This window comes from Bos indicus, chromosome 10, assembly GCF_029378745.1.
Source record: "Bos indicus isolate NIAB-ARS_2022 breed Sahiwal x Tharparkar chromosome 10, NIAB-ARS_B.indTharparkar_mat_pri_1.0, whole genome shotgun sequence".
Classification (NCBI taxonomy): Eukaryota; Metazoa; Chordata; class Mammalia; order Artiodactyla; family Bovidae; genus Bos; species Bos indicus.
The window spans coordinates 5,853,981-5,876,082 of NC_091769.1; the positions used below are offsets into that span (position 1 = coordinate 5,853,981).

Consider the following 22,102-nt stretch of genomic DNA (forward strand, 5'->3'; position numbering starts at 1 on the left):
CTGCTTCCTGAGAACAGGTGCATGGAGTGCTGAGACCTTGCATTTCTGAAAATATTCTTCATCTCTATTCATACTCAATTAGCAATTTGGCTGGCTCTAGGATTCTCCACCAGAATTTATTTTTCTTCAGAATTTTGAGGGTATTCATGATTGTTTTCCAGTTTGCACTTGAACAATCCAGAGCAAGTCTTATACCTGATCTCTTAGATGTGACAATTTTCTTGCTGGAAGCTTGAGAGATTTTTTTTCCCACCGAAGTTCTGAAATTTCACAATTATATACTCTGGCATTGTTCTATTTTTATCCACTGTGTGGGACCCTAGGTGGTGAGTTCTGTCTACCTGAGCCCTCCTCTCTACTTAGGGAAGTCTCTTGAATTACCTTGATGAACCTTTTCTCCTTTCTATTCTCCCTCTCTCTTTCTCGCCTTTTTTTCCTTCTGAAGAAATTATTTGAACATTGGGCTTCCTGGACCCCTTTTAAAAAAATCTCCCCTTCTTTGTTCTCTTACTTATTTTGAAAGGGGAGGGGTGCAGACTTCCTCAACTCTTCCAACTCTGCTATTGAGTTTTTAATTTCAACTCTTCCCAAGATTTTTTTTGTTCTTTGTTTCTTTTTATAGTATCTGATTTCCATATCTTTTTGTGTGTTTCTGAGGATATTTAATGATAGCAAATGGCACGGAGATATTCATCAACAAGGTCATCTGGATGCTTGGAAAGCAAAATAACTGCTGTGGGGGATGGGTAAAGAGGAGGGCCAGTGAGGAGGGAGCCCGCTGGGAGGGAGGGGCGAGAAAGAAAAAGGGAGAAAGACGCAACTGACAGAGTGATAGATTATGGAGACGGTGCTGAGTAAAGAGTTTTAAAGGAAACCTTGCTTGGTTTTGTGCCATGCAATTTCCCCTTTGCATGCTCCCTAAGAGATCTTAGAATACAGACCTTCCTTGTTTTTTCAAGGCTTTTGTAACTGTACTTGTATTTCCTTTGGCAGTGACCCAAAGCCAAGGGTACCTTTAGCCCAACCCATTTTAATTTGTATTACTCTGGATTTCTTGGGGAATCTGATTTCACCAGGGACCTCAGCTGGAAAGTTACTCTTCTCCAGGGAGGGTGTGGATTATAACCATCCTTGTCTGGCTCCCAGTAGTTTTCCAAACTGGACAGAGAACTCCATGTCTAGGCACGTAGAGACACCATTTCTAGACCATCACTAAATAGCAAAGGGCATTTTTCAGAGAGCCTTGGAGGAAGCAGGTCTCCCTAAGGACGGACTCCATGTAGTTGTACTTAGAGGCATTCTGAGCATGGACAATAGCAGGGGAAACTGAGGGACACAGCGGAGGAAAGCAGAGCCTCAGAATAGATGGGTCATTTATATGCAGACGCAGCTTTGCAGCAAACCCAGCAATCCCAGAGAAAAACAAGACGCACACTGGACTGCAGCAGATCTGAGCAGAAACCGTCTCCTTGCCTCATCTGCGTAGATTTCACCAACCGCTTAGTAAGAAGAAAATGGAAATTAATACCAGGACTCTGTTGTGATGGATTAGTAGTTACTATTTATGATAGATGGGAATCCAAGCATGACCTCTTTCTTAGAAAGCTTGCACAGATGGCTGGCTGCTGGTCAAGAAAGAAATCAGAAATTCTGGAGCCTGGATCACTTGCTTATGTTGGCTACATGCTTATATTGTTTCCACTCAGGGCAGAGCCTGCTTTTCACTGGTCTGTTGCCTTCCTGAGATCTCCTGCTACAGAGCTCCCAGACAAAATGTATGTATAGTATGGTCCTATTTTTGAAACATTTTTTTCTGTATACACCCAAGTAATTTGGATAGAAAACAGATGAGATGGACTCATGAAGTCACTCAGTCATGTCTGACTCTTTGAGACCCCATGGACTGTAGCCTACCATGCTCCTCCGTCCGTGGGATTCTCCAGGCAAGAATAGTGGAGTGGGTTGCCATTTCCTTCTCCAGGAGATCTTCCCAACCCAGGGATTGAACCCGGGTCTCCTGCATTGCAGGCAGACACTTTACTATCTGAGCCACCACAGAAGCTCAGATAAGATGGTACAATGTAAAAATATACACAGTATTATTTTGATCAGCAAGGCTACCCACGGTTTAAAATTTTTCTTTGTGTGTGTGTGGTGAAAGTGTAGTTGTTTATTGCAGTCACTAAAGCAGGGTGACTAATGCTCAGAAGACATGAACTCCCCAATGGGTTTCAGTTAAAACTTTTCTTTTAGCATGTCTATATTTAAAATTTTTTTTAATGTGAAGTCGATTACTTATATAATAAGATTTAAAGTTAGTATTTCAGTAATTATAATGACTGGGTCACACCAGCTGACATTTGTGGATGCTCCCCCAGCACCAAGCACCTTGCTGGGAACCTCATGGGCGCTACCCCACGTCCTTCTCAGGGCGTCCAATGAAGTAGCAGCTCTCCTTAGGCTCTTTTCACAGAGAAGGAGACCCCAGGTGGGGAGTCACGTGCCTCCGCTCACGCAGCTAGTGAGAGGCAGAATTGGGTTTTCTGACTTCAAACTCACGTTTTGTTAATTTTTGATTGTTTATTTCTGTCCCCTAGAAATGTTTCCTAAGGAAACGCTATGCAATGGAAGATATGTAATGCAACATTTTTCCCCCAAAGATGTTGCCTCTCCTAAAATGACAACTTTATAAGCAGTGTGTCTGCCCCTGGCACAGCGTGGAAGGAATTTACATGTATAAAATGATCCTTTTAGGCTGGACAGATTATAAAGCCTATATTTTATTTCCTTTTGATTTCCCCTGTATTCTTTGAGGTGACAGATGTTTTAGACCTCGAGTGAGAAATGCAATTAAAAACAAACAAGCAAACAAACAAACAAACAAAAACACCATGTCTCTGAAAAGCCAGTGTTTTCTCGGCATATCGGTAAGGTGCAAAACCCCTGGCATTTTAAAATGAAATATGACAGACACTATTCTGGCAGCCTTGTGAGCTCAAAGCCATAATCTCAGGTTTTTTAAAAAGTAAGCCAGGAAAATGCTATTTGGACCTTCGGTTCTCTGATGAGGTTGTCTTTGCTGCATCCCCAGGACTATGGATGTTGTTATCACGGCTGTCCAAGCCTCCAAGGTCGTGCCTTCCCTGTGTCTGCAGCAGGCCAAGCCCAGCTTTGTCACCGAATTTCCACAGTGTCTTCATTTCTGCCTGGACCATGATCACCTCTGAGCCTCAAGTGTAGAACTTAGAATGGTTTTGGAACCATTTTCTCAGACCATTTAAGTTATTTCTTGGGGGAGTTATCTAGAGCTTTCTGACAAGGTCATATTTCAGCCGAGAAAGTGATGCACATGAACTTCAGAATACTTCTGTTAAAACATTCGGAGACCTGAGAAGTTGTATCACATCTCCCCACTCTTAATATCCTCATAGCTTATCCATTCCCTTTATCAATCCATTCTTTACATGCCCCAGGGTAAATTTTCTAGGAAATAAAATCCCAAATCAAGTTGATCTCCTATTTTACATCATTCAAGGGCTTCCAGTCCTTCCAGCCCTGTCAGCGTGGCATTCAAGGCTCTTCTGTGCTGGATGATTTTGCCAGTCTCACCTGGAGCAAACGTCCCTCCCCACCCACCTGCATTCCATCCGCTGAAAATGACTTGCTTTCTCTTACTTATGCCACATACTCTGAAGTGCTGCACTTGTTTGGTGCCTCAAATGCTCACCTGACCCCTTGTCCACCCCAGGAACTCACCAGGGCTCCAGGATTCTATGAAATTGACTTCAAAAGCAACTTTCCTCTAATCCACTCTTTCCGTCCACTGCTCCGTTCTACCTCTTCCACTGAATGATTCCTCTTGTCCTCTATGCCCTGCGGTACCGTGTGCAACCCTCTGAAACAGCACTTGCCATGCTGTTTTGTGATTACGCCACAACAGTGATTAAGATGATAAGATTAACGTGGATTTTAAGGTCAGATGGACGCAGGTTAGGACTCCTCGGATGGACCCACATTCCCCTCCTGTTGGCTGTGCAAGTTTGTGTAGGTTATTACAGCACCCCTCTCAGAATCAGTTCCCTCTCTCTGAATGGGGGCATAACAGAACCTCCTTGCAAGGTTGTAGAGATTAAATGAGACCATGCAGGCAAGGTCACCGGGCATGGCACCTGGATTCAGAAGCTCTCAGCTAGTGGCAGCCGTGTCCTTTCTGTTGGTGATTGCCTCCGTGTTTGTGATCTTGTGATCCTGAGGAGTGGAATCATGGTTGGCTCATGTCTGTAACATAGACGCTGGGCACAGGGCCTGGCTCAGAAAATAGTTTGGATTGTACAATGCAAAGCCCTGTGGAGGGTGGCCATCCTTGTTTGAATAATGGAAATGAATATTCCATTCACAATGTGCGTTGGTACTCAAGCCTAGCACCATGCTAAGTTCCAAGCTTGGCCTCAGATCCCACTGGGAGTCCATATTCGCATTGCTGACTCCACTTCCCCACCAACTCTATAGGCTCTTTGCAAATTTTATGCTTTGAAGATTAGAGACTAATACTCGTATCTGAGCCCAAATTCACATTTAACCTTCAAATGCTCCTTGACTCATCTAGTTGCTTAAAGTGATCCTTATCCTTGCAGAATTCCCTCGGATTCAAGAAATTGGGCAGAAGCCGAAACACAGGCAGTAAAGGTAGAATCCATTTCCTGGTTTAGCAGACACCTTCTGTAAAGAGAATGGTTTGGGGGCCTTTGGAGAGAACCTCTTCTTGGAGTCACAGAGCCTGGGCAAGAAGGCTGACTCTGGGTGACCCAACTCCGCCTTCACTGCCTGCAAAGTCCTGGTTTAGGCACCTGTCGCTTCTTGAGCCTGATTCTGTGAAGTGTGTGCCAAACTGCATTTTCCCAGGGCCCAGACAGAGCAATTAGTGAAAAATGATTGAAGGTACTGCCTGCCAATGCAGGAGATGTAAGAGATACAGGTTTGATCCCTGGGTTGGGAAGATCCCCTGGAGAAGGGAATGGCAACCCACTCCAATATTGCCTGGAGAATCCCCATGGACAGAGGAGCCTGGTGGGCTACAGTCCATAGCACCACAAGAATCAGACACACTGAAGTGACTTATCACGCATGCAATGTTTGATAGGATTATCCCAATGGGAGCTCAGTTGTCCCTGTGCCAGCTTGGGTGAGTTGATGGGACCTGCTTGATTATATGTGTCAGGGGGCTGACAGAGAACTGATCCTAAGGGAGGAAGGTACCACGGGTGGCCAAAGTGGTTGCCCAATAACCAAGTCTGAGTCGTTAGAGGGAAGTGAGGCTCTTAAGTAGACTGTGCAGCAAGATATGTACTACTCCACATGCTCTTGGACTGGCTGCCTGGGTATGTGTGAAAATGCTCACACTCTAGTGAATCAAGGAGGGGGAGCATTCACAGTTGTCAAGGTAATATCCTGGGGTCCCGGCAGCTCTAGGAGGGGTCCCTTTCTCATCCAAAGAGAGAGAGCCATTCTTCTGTCCCACTTGGCCATGCTTCCTGTGGCCTTTGACCCGGAGTGAGTTTGAGGTATCTCTATCGGGCAGCAGACTGATCTGGCCAGGGAGGAACAGCCCCGTCCCCTGGAGCAGAGCTGCAGTGACAGACCCAGCAGCCGGCCTGGGCCTGAGGCAGAGTCCACAGCTCCTGCCGCAGTCACCCTGGAGAGTCACTTTCCAAAGCAGCAGCAGGAGACAGGAAGATGGTACCCAGAGGGCAAGCAAAGAGATGGAGCAGCCCCAGTGGGAACCTCTGGGTCCAATGAACAGTTTGCATGGCTGCTACATGCTGGCAAATGGGGAAGACAGCAAGGCAGGCTGTGGGGGAGGGCGGATTTCTGTGTTCATCAGAGCACTGCAGAAACTGGCAGTGGTGCCCGTGGAGACATGAACTTGAGAAGATATTTCTGCAGTGTGAACTGGGGTGCCTGGTGGAAGAGCAGAGAGACTTCAGAGCTGACAGGAGCAGAGCTGGAATGTGAACATGCCGGAGGATCGGCTGAGGCCTTCTAGAAGGCCATGGGGTGGGGACTTTGCTGGGGGCTGGTGCTCACTTGCCAGCCATGGTGCAGATGAGCCAGGGCATTTGGAATCATCACTGTTCTCATTGACCTCAATTACACTCACAGATGAGAAGGACTAAAGAAAACTTGAGTGACAAGTTTGGGAACTTGCAAGCATAAGGTATTGCTGGCAAAACTACTACTGCTAGTACTAATACTAAGAAAAACAAGGAAATTTACCCTACATGATGCCTTGCGTGTCCTCTTGCATTTAAACATGCGGAATCTCAGTAGAGCTTACTTCAGAGTATCAGTAGAGTTTCATATTCAAAAACATCTTCAGTCTCCCTCATAATTAATTATGATTATAATTGTTCTCTCCCTGTTGTCATGCTCTACCAACTATGAGATGATATTAGATTACAATTTACATGTATTAGACTTGCACTAAAACTTGCTTCCATTGTTAGCCTTCCTTGTAGGTTTAGCAACAGCAAATTCCCTCCTCCCTAGATCCCGACCTCCGGAGCCAGCTGGGTGGGTAAGCACGGGGTGGAGGAATGACAAGAGTCATAGATGAGGTGTCCTAAGCTGGGTTTTGGAAATCTGATGTTCAAGAGGAGACATGGGAAGAAGCTTTGGACAGAAGAATCGGCATGGGCAAGGCGTGGAGGCTTGCGGAATGGCTCAAGCTCGCAGAACGGTGTCTAGGTGTCCTCTAGCAGAGAGCTGCACTGGCTGGGACTGAAGAGAGAAGGCTGCCAGCCCAGGAGAGGAGAGCTGCGAGGTGGACCGGGACCCGGTCGTGATGGCACCGGGACAACGTGCACCCGCTTCAGCCTGCTCCACGTGCACGCAGTCTGCTCCAGGGCACAGTGTAACTCGGACTCTCCTCGGATCCTTTCTCACTGCTGCTGCAAGCTCAGGGCACCTGACGCCTGAGCCTCCAGTGTTAGGTCTGCTCCTTTTCTTGTCTCCCCTCTAAACTTGACCTGCAAGTTTCCTAGCTGGCAGTTAGGGAGCAATTTGACTGTCTGGTGAAGTCAGTCCTGGGGGGTAAAGGGGGCTGGAAGAGGCAGGGCTGTGGTTGCGTCAGTCACAGCGTGCGAGTTGGAGACTGGATGCCTGTTGTGGGGTTAGGTAGGTCTTTCAGCCCCTCAGAGCCCCATTCGCCCACCTGTAAAGTCAGGTTGGTAATGTCCACTCACAAGGCTCCCTGGAGGTGATGAGCATCCTTCACACCCAGTCAATGCCTCTGGACCAAAAACTGGGTAGATGGGAGAACCAGCCATGCAGCGTTTGCTGAAACTAGCTTGTCCAAGAGAAAACCACCATGCAGTGGGGACTAACCCAACAAAACAGTAGGGACTCTTCCGCCAGCTGCTGCATTTGAATCAGCGGCTGGAGAGGTGGGGTGTGATTGGCTCAAATCAGAGCTGACTGTTGGGAATATGTCTTCATGGGCTTTCTCAGTGTACAGGTGAGACCCGGCTCCTCTGGAGATGAAGAAGCAATTGTGGGTCGTTAGCCAGCTATGGGAGAAGTGTTGAGGCTCGGGGCTATGAGAAGGGGAGAATCTGAGAGAGGGCTAGGTTCTGGGTGGGAGTGGGAGTCTGCACAGTGGCAGCAGGCTGGACCACGAGAGACATAGCTGTGCACTTGAACTTCTCGACTCCAGAGCCCTGGTTTATAATATTAAATATCAATCTTTATTTTCTGGGAAAAATATCCTTGTAAAACCACAGATTATCTGGGAAGATACATAAGGAACTAAAAGCCGTGGTTCCTTTGAGGGTAGGAAACAGGAGTGTGAGGAAGCTTTTTAACTACATGCCCTATTGTGTATGTGTGTAAATAATTTCAAATATCAGTACTCTTGTTTTGCATTGAAATTTGCCTGTAATAGCCTTAGTATTAGTCACTCAGTTGTGTCTGTCTCTTTTACAACCCCATGGCCTGTAGCCCACCAAGCTCCTCTGTCCTTGGGATTCTCCAGGCAAGGATACTGGAGCGGGTTGCCATGCCCTTCTCCAGAATCTTCCCGACCCAGGGGTTGAACCCAGGTCTCCCACATAGCAGGCAGATTCTTTACCATGTGAGTCACCAGGGAAGCCCAGTCTTGTGAAAACACCAAAGGGGAGCTTCCCAGGTGGCACTAGTGGTAAAGAACCTGCCTGCCAATGTAGGAGATGTAAGAGATGCAGGTTTGATCCCTGGGTCAGGAAGATCCCTTGGTGAAGAAAATGGCAACCCACTCCAGTCTTTTTGCCTGGAGAATCTCATGGACAGAGGAGCCTGGCAGCCTACAGTCCACAGGGTCACAGAGTTGGACATGACTAAGCGACTTAGCATGCGTGTGTATAAACACCAAAGGGCCCAGAAGCCCTGTCTTGATGCTGCCTCTGGCACATGATGGGAGAGTCTGGTTTCTCCATACCTGGGAGAAGGGGCCACCCAATCTGGGGCAGAGGGGAGATATGGAAGGTACACTGGTGAGTGCAAATAAGTGACAATCGTGGCCAGAGAACCCTCAGAAGTTTTTAGAAGGAGGCAGACTTTCTTGTGGTCTAAGAGGATAGGAACTTGGGTTACTGTGCCTGGCAGTTATGTTATGAAAAGTGTGACCCCTGAAGGCTGGGAGGGCATGGGGCTCTCAGAGTAAAGCGGAGTGCTATGTGAGAGAAGGACAGAGAAGAAAAGCTGAGCACTCTGCCTTTGAGCTGTGTCTTGTCTTATTTAATCTCAGATAATCCTCACTTCTGCACTATGGAGTGACTATTCCTATTTGTACTTAATTGATTAGGAAGCTGAAGCTTAGAAGTAAAGCAATGGGCTAACTCCAAAGCCCGCCATAGGAGAGCAGGGGAGGAAAGGGAGGATGAGATGGAGATCCAGAGAGGAAAATAGATGGGACTGGAACAGACCATTGAGAAACTGGCTCATTATCCTGATGGGCTTGAATAATTCATGGACACCTCCAAAGTCCCTGATGCAACTTCCAAATTAGAGTATCTCACCTTTGGAAAAAAACAGCATGCTTCGAAATGCAGCAGGGAGTCTGTTTCGAAATGTACCCTGGCAGAGAATGCCGCTGGCGTGTGGCGGGTAAGCGGAGGACCATGAGACTGAGTCATTCAGGGACTGCTCATCCATCAGTCGGATACGAATGTGGTGGCCACAGCTGTTTTCTGTAATAGCCCCAGTTGTCTCACTCCTTGCTGTCCTGGTTTGAACCATTCATGTGGCCAAGGCAGGAAATCCAAACTAAACTGGCTTAGAAGCTGTACTGAGTTGTTTTAGTGAACAGTCCGGGGACAAGTAGTTTCACAAGGTAGCAAGACCTGGGGCCTGGCAGGTGGTTGAGACGCTCCATCTCTAAGCTCCTTGGAGAGTGTCTGGTCTCAGGCAGCCTTCTTCCCAGTCATGGTCCCATGATGGTGATCAGAAGCTTCTGGGGCTACATCTCTCTTCATTAATGTCCGGCAGGAAAAGGAGAGGGCTTCTCCTTGGTTCTCTTAGATGAAGAGAAAACTTTATCCCATTGATTCTTTGGATCAAATTGGTAACTTTCCAGCAGGGTCTACTTGGGAAGCTTGGTTTAGGTCAGTCTTATCCACATTAAATGATCAAGGGGGAGGAAGAGTGAATTACTCTGTGGCTTACAATGTTCTTCATGATCCTTGTGCTTGGAAGGCAGACTGGGGGTAGAAGGAACAGATATGCTTTTCTTATGGACAGGCCAGCCATGAGTAGGCCTACGGTTCTTGTCAATGGGGCATGAAGACAAAGCTCTGAATGGGAGTTCCAGACTGAGCCAGCAGCCTAACCAGAGGCTTGGTTTCTTGGAAAGGGCTCTGGTGGATGTTTTGGGGTCTCCTGGTGTTGGCAGATGATCCATGATATGTACCTGAACACCTTATATTTCTCCACCCCCAAATCTTTATTGTGAAAAATTTCAAATATTACAATGATCACCTGAATAGTTAACAAAAATTTAAAAAATTTACAAACAGTTTTCATGTTTCTTTTATATATATGAACTCCTCTGAAGTCAGGTGCAGACATCAGGATGCTTTAAAAAAAAAAAACTTTTTATTTTGTATGGGAGTAACTGTGGTGTTGGAGAAGACTCTTGAGAGTCCCTTAGACTGCAAGGAGATCCAACCAGTCCATTCTGAAGGAGATCAGCCCTGGGATTTCTTTGGAGGGAATGATGCTGAAGCTGAAACTCCAGTACTTTGGCCACCATATTCGAAGAGTTGACTCATTGGAAAAGACTCTGATGCTGGGAGGGATTAGGGGCAGGAGGAGGAGGGGACAACAGAGGATGAGATGGCTGGATGGCATCACCGACTCGATGGACATGAGTTTGAGTGAACTCCAGGAGTTAGTGATGGACAGGGAGGCCTGGCGTGCTGCGATTCATGGGGTCACAAAGAGTGGGACACGACTGAGCGACTGAACTGAACTGAACTGAACTGACAGCCAATTAACAATGTTGTAACAGTTTCAGGTCAACAGAAAAGGGACTCAGCCATACATATACATGTATCCACTCTCCCCCAAACTCCCCTCCCATCCAGGCTGCCATATAACCTTAAGCAGTTCCGTGTGCTATACAGTAGGTCCTTGTTGGTTATCCATTTAAAATATAGCAGTGTGTACGTGTCCATCCAAACTCCATAACTATCCCTTGGCTATTGTAAACAGTGCTGCAATGAACAGTGGGATGCATATATCCTTTTGGATCATGTTTTTCTCTGGGTGTATGCCCAGGAGTGGGATTGAAGGATCACACTGTAGCTCTATTTTTAGCTTTTTAAGGAACCTCCATACAGTTCTCCATAGTGGCTGTATCAATTTACATTCCCACCAATAGTGTAGGTGGGTTCCCTTCCCTCCACACCCTCTCCAGCACTTATTGTTTGTGGATGTTTTTGATGATAGCTATTTTGACTGGTGTGAGGTAATATCTCATTGTAGTTTTGGTTTGCATTTCTCTAATAATTAGTGATGTTGAATATCTCTTCACATGCCTATTGGCCATCTGTGGGCTTCTTAGGTGGCCCTAGTGGTAAAGACCCCGCCTCAGAATACAAGAGATGGAAGAGACACAGTTTTGAAGATTGGGTTGGGAAGATCCTGGAGGAGGGCATGGCAACCCACTCCAGTATTCTTGCCTGGAGAATCCCCATGGACAGAGGAGCCTGGTGGGCTACAGTCCATGGGGTCATAGACATGACTGAAGCGACTGAGCACAGCATATTGGCCATCTGTATGTCTTCTTTGGAGAAATGTCTGCTTAGGTCTTCTGTGCACTTTCTGATTGGGCTGTTTGTTTTGATGCTGTTAAATGTTATGGGCTGTTTGTGGATTTTGGAGACTGATCGCTATTGGTCTCATCATTAGGAAATGTTTTCTCTCAATCTGTGGGCTGTCGTTTTATTGTTTCCTTTGCTGTGCAAACACTTGAGTTTAAGTAGATGCCATTTGTTTATTTTTGTTTTCATTTGCATTGTTCTGGGAGATGGATGGAAAAAGTTATTGCTGCTATGCATGTCAGAGAGTGTTATGCCTCTGTTTTCCTCTAGGAGTTTTATAGTATCCTGTCTCACATTTAGGTCTTTAATCCACTTTGAGCTTATTTTTGTGTATAGTGTTAGAGTGATCTAACTTTATTTTTTTTACATGTAGCTGTCCAGTTTCCCCAGCAACATTTATTTCCATAACTGCTTCCTTTATGTACGTCCTAAAAATAAAGACATTATCCTTCTTAATCATGACTTCCTTACATCTAGAAAAATTAACTCAAATTCTAAAATCATCTAATATTCAGCCTTAATTGTCCTCCAAATCCTTTCAGCTGTGTTTTCCTTGAACCAAGATCCAGTCAAGTTTCATGCGTTTATTCTCGAATCTCTGTTGTTTCAGAACATGACCCCCACTTTTAAAAAATGACACAGATTTTTAGGAGATTATCTGATTGTTTCTTCATTCCATTCTTTTTGTTTTTCTTGTACATTTGAGGTTAAGGATTTTGGCTTAGCAGTTATATGTAGGCTAAGCCCTTTTGGCGAGAATAGTTCACAGATGCTGCTGCCGTGTCTTTTGTCCCATCTGTTCCATTGTTAATTTGATTAAGGTGATGGTTGTCAGAGCCCTTCATTGCAAACGTACTTTCACTTTTAATCAAAGTATTGCTCTATCCCCTCAAAACCTTCCACCTCATAGTTTTAATATTTAATGATGAAACTCTCCTGAAGCAGTTATTTCATCAGAAATTGCTGATGATTTTTTTCTAATTCAGTTACCCTGGATTCTTTTAAGTGAGACTAACTCTACTTGCAGGGGAAGAACAGGATGGACTAGGAACGTCTGGCTGCTGTCCATCAGGCACTCTCTACCTGCTCAGCTCTGAGTCCTCTTTCAAGTATTGGCTTGGACACCACCCACTAGAGAGGCCATCTCTGACCACCTCAGTCTCCATCAAGTGTCACTGCTAGTCTCTTTCACGGTATTTATCACAGTTAATAAGGAGAGTCAATTTGTGCTTCCCCCATGGCTCAGTGGTAAGGAATCTGCCTGCAGGAGACACAGGAGATGCAGGTTTGATCCCTTAGTTGGGAAAATCCTCTGGATGAGGAAATGGCAACCCACTCCAGTATTCTTACCTTAAAAAAATCCCATGGACAGAGGAGCCTGGCCGGCTGTAGTCCATAGGGTCACAAAGAGTTGGACATGACTGAATGGCTAAGCACACACACTTGTTTGTAGGGTAAGGGCTTAGTCTCACTTGTGTGCTTGATGCCCCAGGGGAGCACTGGTTGTGGCTATTTATTACCATTGTTTATCTAGCATAACAAAGAGAGAAGTTGCTTAGTTGTGTCCAACTCTTTGCGACCCCATGGACTGTAGCCCATCAGGCTCCTTCATCCATGGGATTTTCCAGGCAAGAACAGTGAAGTGGGTTGCCATTTCCTTCGTCAGGGGATCTTCCCAACCCAGGGATCAAACCTGGGTCTCTTGCATTGCAGAGCTGGGCACATAGTAGATATTGAGCAAATATTAATATATGTTGATTGGTTACAGCTGGTGTAATAAGAGAACTGAGTTCAAATCCTGGCTTGTCTAGTCTTGATTTCAGCCATTTTATGTCTCTGAGCCGCAGGAGGGTGATCAGCCTGTTGGAGGATCAGATGAAATAATGCAAGAAAAGTGATTCTCTATAGTGGAGAGGTTTCTGTCTTTCCTTCCTCAGCTACTGAAGCCCACAGTTTTAGTCATGTCCTTTGCCATCTTGCTCCAAGGTGTCTTTCTAGCTTTCTCCCTTATAGCCACCTCCCACCCTCCTGCCTTACATTCCAACCGTGTAAGACTATGCAGAAAAGGAGTCTTGCCCAGAGATAAGTCTGGGCTTTGCCTTTGGCTCCTGGAGGTGACCTCAAGGTCTTTGGAAGGTCCTGCCTGACAAGAGTGTCTTTGTTTACCTTGTGGGGGATGGGGCTTGGAGCACACTGGATGGTCTGTGCTAATAATGTGACTTCGGATGAAGGCTTTGGGTCTTCAGCTCGCCCCTCTCTTTGGGCTGGAGACTATGGTCAGTCGTGTCTGTGACTGAGACCCAGGAAAACTCTGGACACCAAGGCTCCATTAAGCTTCCCTGGTTGGAAGTCCTTTGTGGGTGCTGTCACACATTCCTGAGAGAAGTAAGCACCGTCCAGACGACTCTGCTGGGAGAGGAAACTGGCCTCTAGCCCTGGGAAGCCTCCCAGAGTCTGCCCTGCATGCCCCTTCCCTTAGCTGATTTTAATCTGTATCCTTGCACTCTGACGGACACAACTGTGAGTGTAACTGCTTTCGGTGAGTTCTGTGAGTCTTACTACCAAATTATCAGAGAGGAGGATGGTCTTGGGGAGCCCGTTGCTTATAGTTGGTGTCCGAAGTGAGAGAGTTCTTTGGGACCCCTAATCCTTCCAAACCCCCAACCCTCCAACTTGCTCGTCCATGCCGTTCCTTCTTCTTTGAACACCCTCGCCCTCTTGTCCACCCATCAGAACTACTCATTCATCATTCTCCATCTTTTGCAGGCCTTCCCTGACCCTCTACACACAGGGAGGAGCGGCTCTTGGCTATTCCTATGCTGCTGCATTTAGAGATGTAGAGGCAGAGAATTTCTTTATGAGTTTGCCATTCTCCTTTCGTAGTCTAGATACTCTTCCCTAGTAGGGAATCTTCCCAACCCAAGGATTGAACCCAGGTTTCCTACATTGTAGGCAGATTCTTTACTGGCTGAGCCACAGGGAAGCTCAAGAATACTAGGGTGGGTAGCCTATCCCTTCTCCAGGGGATCTTTCCAACCCAGGAATTGAACCAGGGTCTCCTGCATTGCAAGTGGATTCTTTACCAGCTGAGCTCCCATGGAAGCCCTGAGTGGGCCCTGGCACACTTCTTTTCCCTCTCTTCCTTTCTCCTTCAAGCATGAATGTATTCAGAGCCTCTGCTCTCCCCTACAGTATCTTTGTAAGGTTAGGAGAAAGCAGTGCTTGCGGTTCCCCTAGCCTGGCTTGGTCTTTGGCTTGGAGCCTGTATCCCAGTCCTCACTTACTCCCTCAGCTGGGAGCCCTGGGCAGTGTGCACTGTGCATAGGATACACAGCTGCCCGGTGTGCACTTGTGCACTCATTCATTTTCATCCATGTATTTGCATATTCTTGCATTCAACAATATAACCACATACATGGAATATCCACTCTGAAGACAAAATGATGCATAAGCTATAGCTCTCATCTATGCATCCCAGAGGCTGGCACACAGCCTTGCGCCTACCAAGTGCGTCAGTTAATATATGAATTAATGAATGATTAAACAGATGATTCACAGTTGGGGGACTATGGCAAACACTGTATGTTCACCAAGAACATAAATTTATACTTTTCTCCAAACGCAGTGATGCTGAACCTGATCTGAGTCATTCTCTTTGGGAATCTAAAAATCTGTAGTCAGTCTCCCACTTCAGTCAGGATAGGGGAGGATCTTCGGAGGTGACACATACTTTCAAACTCGTATAGCCTTGGACTTTCCTGGTGGTTCAGATGGTAAAGAATCTGCCTGCAATGTAGGAGACATGGGTTTGATCCCTGGGTTGGGATCAAAGAAGGAAATGGGCTATCCACTCCAGTATTCTTGCCTGGAGAATCCCATGGACAGAGGAGCTTGGCGGGATATAGTCCATGGGGTTGCAAAGAGTCAAGCACGAGCACAACATATTAAAAAAAATACTAGTTTTATTAAAACAGAGACATACTGCTGACCCAATAAGAAGCCCATTGATAGGCTAGATGTGGCCCAGGGCCCTCAGGGGTTTTGACCTCTGCTGGAGAGGGAGCCTTTCTTTTCACCTTCAGCCCTAGACCTTTGTTCATACAAACCCCTTTACACCCCTGCCCTCTCCTGTGGTCTACCCCATATGTCATAGTGGGGCAGCCCCATCCTATTCAGTTGGTGCTAAATAGATGCATGCTGGTTATTTCTCCCCAGAGCACTAGGAATTAGACTCTCTGTTTAGAGTCTGTAGGGAAGTCCTTTTGGCCCTAAGCTCATCAGGTCTGCACAGCAGTCACTGGGCTGCGAAGAAAGCTTGACTTTATTAGTTCCCTCCAGGAAATACTCTCAAAGGAACCCCTCCTCTCTCTTATTGTGTCTCCCTCCAGCCTGTTGATCAGCCAAGGCTGATGTATGTAGGGCAAATAGGAAGCAGAGCTTACAGCTAAAATGGGAAGACCAAGCCTTCTACAAAGCTTTGCCGAGAGTAAACACTGGTGATTCTCTGCCTGTCCCAGTTTCCTAATTTGGGCGTGTTCTATGGGGGCGGGCTTGGCAGTGATGGTGGTGGTTCTCCTTCCTGCTAGACACAAGGCAGGCGTCATGCTCACTGCATTCTCTGCATTTGTTTACCACCGTATACAGCCTTCCAGCTGCTGTTACAGAAACCACCTCACTGAATTCTTGCAGCCAGTGAAGCAGCTGTTAACATCCCTTTTCCCGATGAGGTAACAGATGTTCAAAAAGGCAGTCACGTTACTTGCTCCAGCTTCTAGGATGTCACATGTCCAAGTGAAGCTCCTCCTTATGAGTGTTTCCCCCAACTAGAGGATCTTTTATAATATCTCTATTTAAGGCTATTTCCACGAGTCACAGAAATACTTTTCCTTATATAGGTTTCTATTTTTACTTTATTGTTGTTGTTGTTCAGTCACTAAGTTGTGTCCGACTCTTTGTAACCCCGTGGATTGTAGCACGCCAGGCTCCTCTGTCCTCTACTATCTCTCGGAGTTTGCTCAAATTCATGTCATTTGAGTCAGTGATGCTATCTAACCATCTTATCCTCTGCTGCACCTTTCTCCTTTTGCCTTCAATCTTTCCCAGCATCAGGGTCTTTTCCAACGAGTTGGCTCTTTGCATCAGGTGGCCAAAATATTGGAGCTTTAGTTTCAGCATCAGTCCTTCCAATGAATGAATATTCAGGGTTGACTTCCTTTAGGTTTGATTTCTTTTATCTCCTTGCTGTCCTAGGCACTCTCAAGAGTCTTCTCTGGCACCACAGTTTGAAAACATCAGTTCTTTGGCACTCAGTTTTCTTTATGGTCAGCTCTCACATCTGTACATGACTACTGGAAAAACCATAGCTTTGACTATACTCTGTTGGCAAAGTGATATCTCTGCTTTTTGAAATGCTGTCTAGGTTTGCCATAACTTTTCTTCCAGGGAGCAAGCGTCTTTTAATTTCATGGCCACGGTCACTGTCTGCAGAGATTTTTGGAGCCCAAGAAAATGAAATTTTTATTTAGCCTTGCACTATGTAATAATGTCTGTAGAACCATGGATTGATATGCTTGTACAAGCTTTTCTAACTTGCATTAAGATAACTAGAATAAGAGCTCTTTTATCCTATGTCACTGAGACTCATAGTTGAATCGGTAATAAAGTAGATTCAAGTTAAATCAAGGTATTAAAAATGATACATACATATCCTAAGTAGTTTATCCTAACTTCAAAAGCATATATTGTTTCATGTTAACAATGGGCTTCTCTTTGAGTATGGCCTTGTGTTAGTCTCCTAGAGCTGTCCAAACCCAGTACCACAAACAGAGCAGCTTAAACAAGAGAAAGGCAGTCTGAGAGTCTGGAGGCTAGGAGTCCAAGATGAAGGTGTCAACGGAACTGGTTCTTCCTGAGGGTTGTGATTGAGAATCTGGTCATGACTTCTCTGAGCTTCTGATGGTTTGCAGACACTCTTGGGTAACCTTGACTCTCACACGCATCATCCCAATCTCTCCTTTTATCTCTCCTCCATGAATTCCTGTATCCAGATTCCCCCATCATAAGGACAGCAGTCATATCGGATTAGGAGCCCATCTTACTCCAGTATGACCTCATCCTAGTTTAACTAATTATGTCTGGAATGACCCTATTTCCAAATAAGGTCCCATTCTGAGGAAGTAGAGGTTAGGATTTTAGCATATTTTTTTTGAGGGGGGGCAAAATTATCCATAGCACAGGTATATTAACTAGGATTTTACGGTATCTAGCATAAACTGCACCCAAAGTGCATTTCCCACAATTTCCAAATTTCAGATTCTTTAAAATGGGATGAGAATTCAGACCTTTGGATATAACTTTGAGTGTGAAACCTTCTAGGATTTTATTCCTTTTCCCTACTGGTTTTACAGCTGTTTTCCTGCCCACCAAACTCAACAACAAAATTTATGATATCATTCTTGAGCAATTTACATTTGCCATCTTTCTTTAAGACATTCAACTTGGTTTGCATATAACTTGGGCTTTTTTTTCTTTTCCTACTGATATTTCATTGATGTACATGATATTTACTTGAGTCACATATGTCCAAATTGGCGCAGCCTGGTTTGGGAACAAGATCAGAGGTCTCCTGGTGAGCATGCCATGACCCCGGTGGCCATGGAAGTCTGTGGGTGGATGAATGAGTATTTCTAGGGATGCAAATGTCAATCAGCAGAACTGATGGAGAAGGGCACGGAGTCTGCTCATGGGTCTCTGAGACCCACAGATCGAGAGCCTCTGTGCTCTGGCGGCTGCACCCGGTGGCTGGGCTGCCCTCACCATGACACAAAATGAGTATATGAATGTATTGAGTTACACCAGAAGCACTGTGGATATCACTTGGATTACCATGGGGAAAAGAGGAGAGAAGGAAGGTCAAGAGGCTCATGAATGTTCAAAGGAGGCGAAAAAGATGATTGGTCTGAAAGCTAAGCTCTACCATAGACAGCTCCATGCTGAGCAAATACACATGAAAAAGATGCATGAAAAGAGAAACAACCAAACCGAAGCGCGATAAAAAGACTCCACAGAGAAGAGTGCCTACATAACCGCTGGGCAGAGAGGGACAGTCCCGAGCTGATGTACTTTCCAATATGATTAAACAAAACTGAAAAGAGAAAGTGAGAAAAACAGAGTCTCTCTGCCCAAAGCTCTCGCCTAGGGAGAAACAGAAGTATGGAAAGTTATTTGAATGGAAAGACAAAGAAGAAAGCCTAGAAGAGGATGGTTACAAACACTGCTTTGTTGGAGATGGCTTTACTCTGCTGCTGCTGCCGCTGCCAAGTCGCTTCAGTCGTGTCCGACTCTGTGCGACCCCATAGACGGCAGCCCACCAGGCTTCCCCGTCCCTGGGATTCTCCAGGCAAGAACACTGGAGTGGGTTGCCATTTCCTTCTCCAATGCATGAAAGTGAAAAGTGAAAGTGAAGTCGCTCAGTCATGTCCGACTCTTCGCGACCCCATGGACTGCAGCCTACGAGGCTCCTTACTCTAAAGCTACCTAAATATGAAAGATTCATTAGGCCAATAGGATTATATTTCAGGAAGGCCCACGTGACACATCCTGGACTGAAAGCCACCTTTTGCCTGCCAGTCCTTGGTGTAAAGAAGAATCCCTCATCCCCACTGTATACACCTTTGGGTGTTCTTAGCAAAAAGTCAAGTATCAGGCACTCAGTCATGTCTGACTCTTTGCGACCCCATGGACTGTAGCCCACCAGGCTCCTCTGTCCATGGGATTCTCTAGGCAAGAATACTGGAGCGGGTTGCCATTTCTTCCTCCAGGGACCTTCCCAACTGTACATAAAGGAGAGTTCATTAATGTGCACTAGAGGATGCCCCAGAGAAGGAAATGGCAACCCACTCCAGTGTTCTTGCCTGGTGGGCTGCCGTCTATAGGGTCACACAGAGTCGGATACGACTTAGCAGCAGCAGAGGAGGTTAACCTGTTATAGAAAACTGTCTCTTGAGTCTCTAAATTCTATGCCAATTCTAGACTCCTGGTTGACCAAATGTTTGTTTCTTTATTTAGGTTTTAAGGTGAATGCCCTGGGGCTATTTGTTTCCATCAACCTGATTGCGAATCGAAAGGCACAGTTGAAATGTCTATTTTTCTTGCTATCCTCAGAAGAGATTGCTACAAATCTACTCTATGACTCTCATTCTTTTCAGCTTACAATACAAATAGCTTATTATTTTTTGCCACCTGTGTCTTATAATAAAGCAGTGCTGAAAAATTAAATAGAAGAAAGTTCAGTTGCCATACAGGCTATGAAAATCATTTGCTGGTGGTGATTTTTAAGCTTGATTCTAAATAGATTTATAAAGAAGGGCACTTGGAAGACTTGTTCAAATTTTGCTATTTAAGGTATCTTGAAATTATAGGCTCACTCTCCCTAAAATTTCAAAAACATAGAGCTTAGGCTCTTAAGGGTATAGCAGCGATAAAAGCTTTCATAGTCATTTCTAAAAAGCAACACTTCATAGTTACCAAAGGTGCTGTTATTGAGGCAAATGTGAATGAATTGGGCCTTGTGACACAGGGAGGCAAAGTCATTTGGGGAAAATATGCCCAGGTTACCAGCAATCCTGAAAATGATGGATTCATAAATGCAGTCTTACTGGTTTAACAGCAGTTACATACACATAGCTCCTTGTAATTATTGAAGACTACACACCAATCAGGATACCGTTACTCATATTTCTGAATTGTACCAACCAGCCTTACATGTCTACAGTCATCAAGAAAACTATTTATTCCACTGTTAAAAAGAAAAAAGACCCAACATAAAATAGCTTAATTAAAAAAACAAAAACTGAGAAAATCGAGAGTTCAGTGAAATGCGTATTGGGTAAAGGGATATCTACTGTGTATAACTGTTGAAAAAGTGTGTAACCCCCCAAACCATCTCCTCACCAATGGGATATGCACCATACTTTGTAAAAGACTATCATTTAGGCATTGATTTACACATTTTTGAAGTTTATAAGTATTTATATGGAATGAGGTCTGTGCTGAGTGCTGGAGGCCAAGACAAATGATTAAAGCTTAGTCTTGTATCCTCTGTGAGAAAGTACCAGTGGGTGGAAATTTCTTTCAATGCATTTCCCAGAGCCATGGAAGGTTTTTGGAAATAGATTTAGAAAGAATGTAATGGTATTAGTCAGACTTTCCCAAATAAACAGAACCAATAAGATAGAAAACATATCGTGGATACAAATATATATTTCTTTATTTTATTTAAGTAATTTCAAGAAATGGGTTCATGTAATGACAGAGGCTAGCATGTCCAGAATCTGCCCAGTGAGCTGGTAAGCTGGGAAGAATCAATGTTGCAGATCAAGTCCAAGGCTGTTCTCTGCAGGGTTCCCTCTTGCTCAGGGGTAAAAAGAAAGTGAAAGGGTTAGTCGCTCAGTCGTCCATGGACTGTAGCCCACCAGGCTTCTCTGTCTGGGATTCCCCAGGCAAGAATACTGGAATGGGTTGCCACTCCTTTCTCCAGGGGATCTTCCCGACCCAGGGATAGAGCCCAGATCTCCCGCACTGCAGGCAGACTCTTTACCCTCCGAGACATCAGGGAAGCTCAGGGAAGGCCTGTCTAATTCTTAATTCTAAGGCTTTCAACTGATGGGACAAGGCCCGCCCACATAAGGCAATCTGCTTCAGTCCACTGGTTTGAATGTTAATCTCATTTTAAAAACATCTTCATGGAAATGTGCAGGATAATGTTTGACCAAAAAATACCTGGGGACCCTGGCCCAATCAAGTTTACATATAAAAATAACCAATAATAACATGACAGGCACTCACTGATCTTACTCCCTCAAATTCCTCTCCTTTGCATCTGTTGTCCTCTAACCTGGTCTCAGAGAGATCTTTCTCAAACAACCTTCTGCTTCTTAGAAGTCACCCATGACTCTGTTGCCTACAGATGAAATCCAAGTAATCTCACAAGACATGGAGCTCATCTCGATGTAGCCCAACTCTGTTTTCAGGCTCAGGTCTCCTACTCTTGGCCATGCCACTGTAGGGCAGCCTCCTAAGACTTCTGACCTTGTCTGGAGCCACTACCTTCTGTGACCTGGCCCATGGATTCTGTTCTCCATGCCTGGAACACCTTCCTCCTCTCTGATGGATAGCTTTTAAGGTTTAGCATCATAGCGTCTCCCTTGGGAAATCTCCGCAATGCCATGAAGTCTAACGAGTCGCTCCTTCCCTTAGGGCTCTACAGCACACTGTGTGCCCTCCTGTCACTGCACGTGTCCTGCTGGGTCACGACTGACATGGATGCTCTCTGTCTCTCCTACTAGAAGGCTCTGGCAGGGTGGAAATCACATCATCTCATCCTTACGCTCTGAACCGCCTCCACCCCCAGCCTGAAACACAGCAGTGGCTCAGGAAATAGTGATGAGTGGATGGCTTGTAGAGTTGGTGTCCCTCATCACCTGCATGGAGAACTCAGGGGTAAAGACTGAAAGAAGGAGTAAGATTCCTTCACATGTTCTATGTTCTGGCCAAGTAGACTGGCAGAATCAAATACAGTCTTCATGGATAGAAAATTATTTACTAGAATCTTTTGGATAAATAAGAAAAAACCTTAGTGATAGAAGGACATTCCCTTGGAGAGTAAGGGGAATTTTGGAGGGTGCCTGGGATTTGGGGTAAAGTATCTCCATGCTAGCCTTTCCTAAGTCACTTTTCAAGGAATTGCC

General features: G+C 45.4%; 1 pseudogene; it reads left to right on the plus strand.

Annotated features, from left to right (window-relative positions):
• The first annotated feature begins 18,171 nt into the window (after window positions 1-18,171).
• On the plus strand, window positions 18,172-20,019 carry LOC109564447 (ribosome biogenesis protein NSA2 homolog; annotated as a pseudogene).
• The last annotated feature ends 2,083 nt before the right edge of the window (window positions 20,020-22,102 follow it).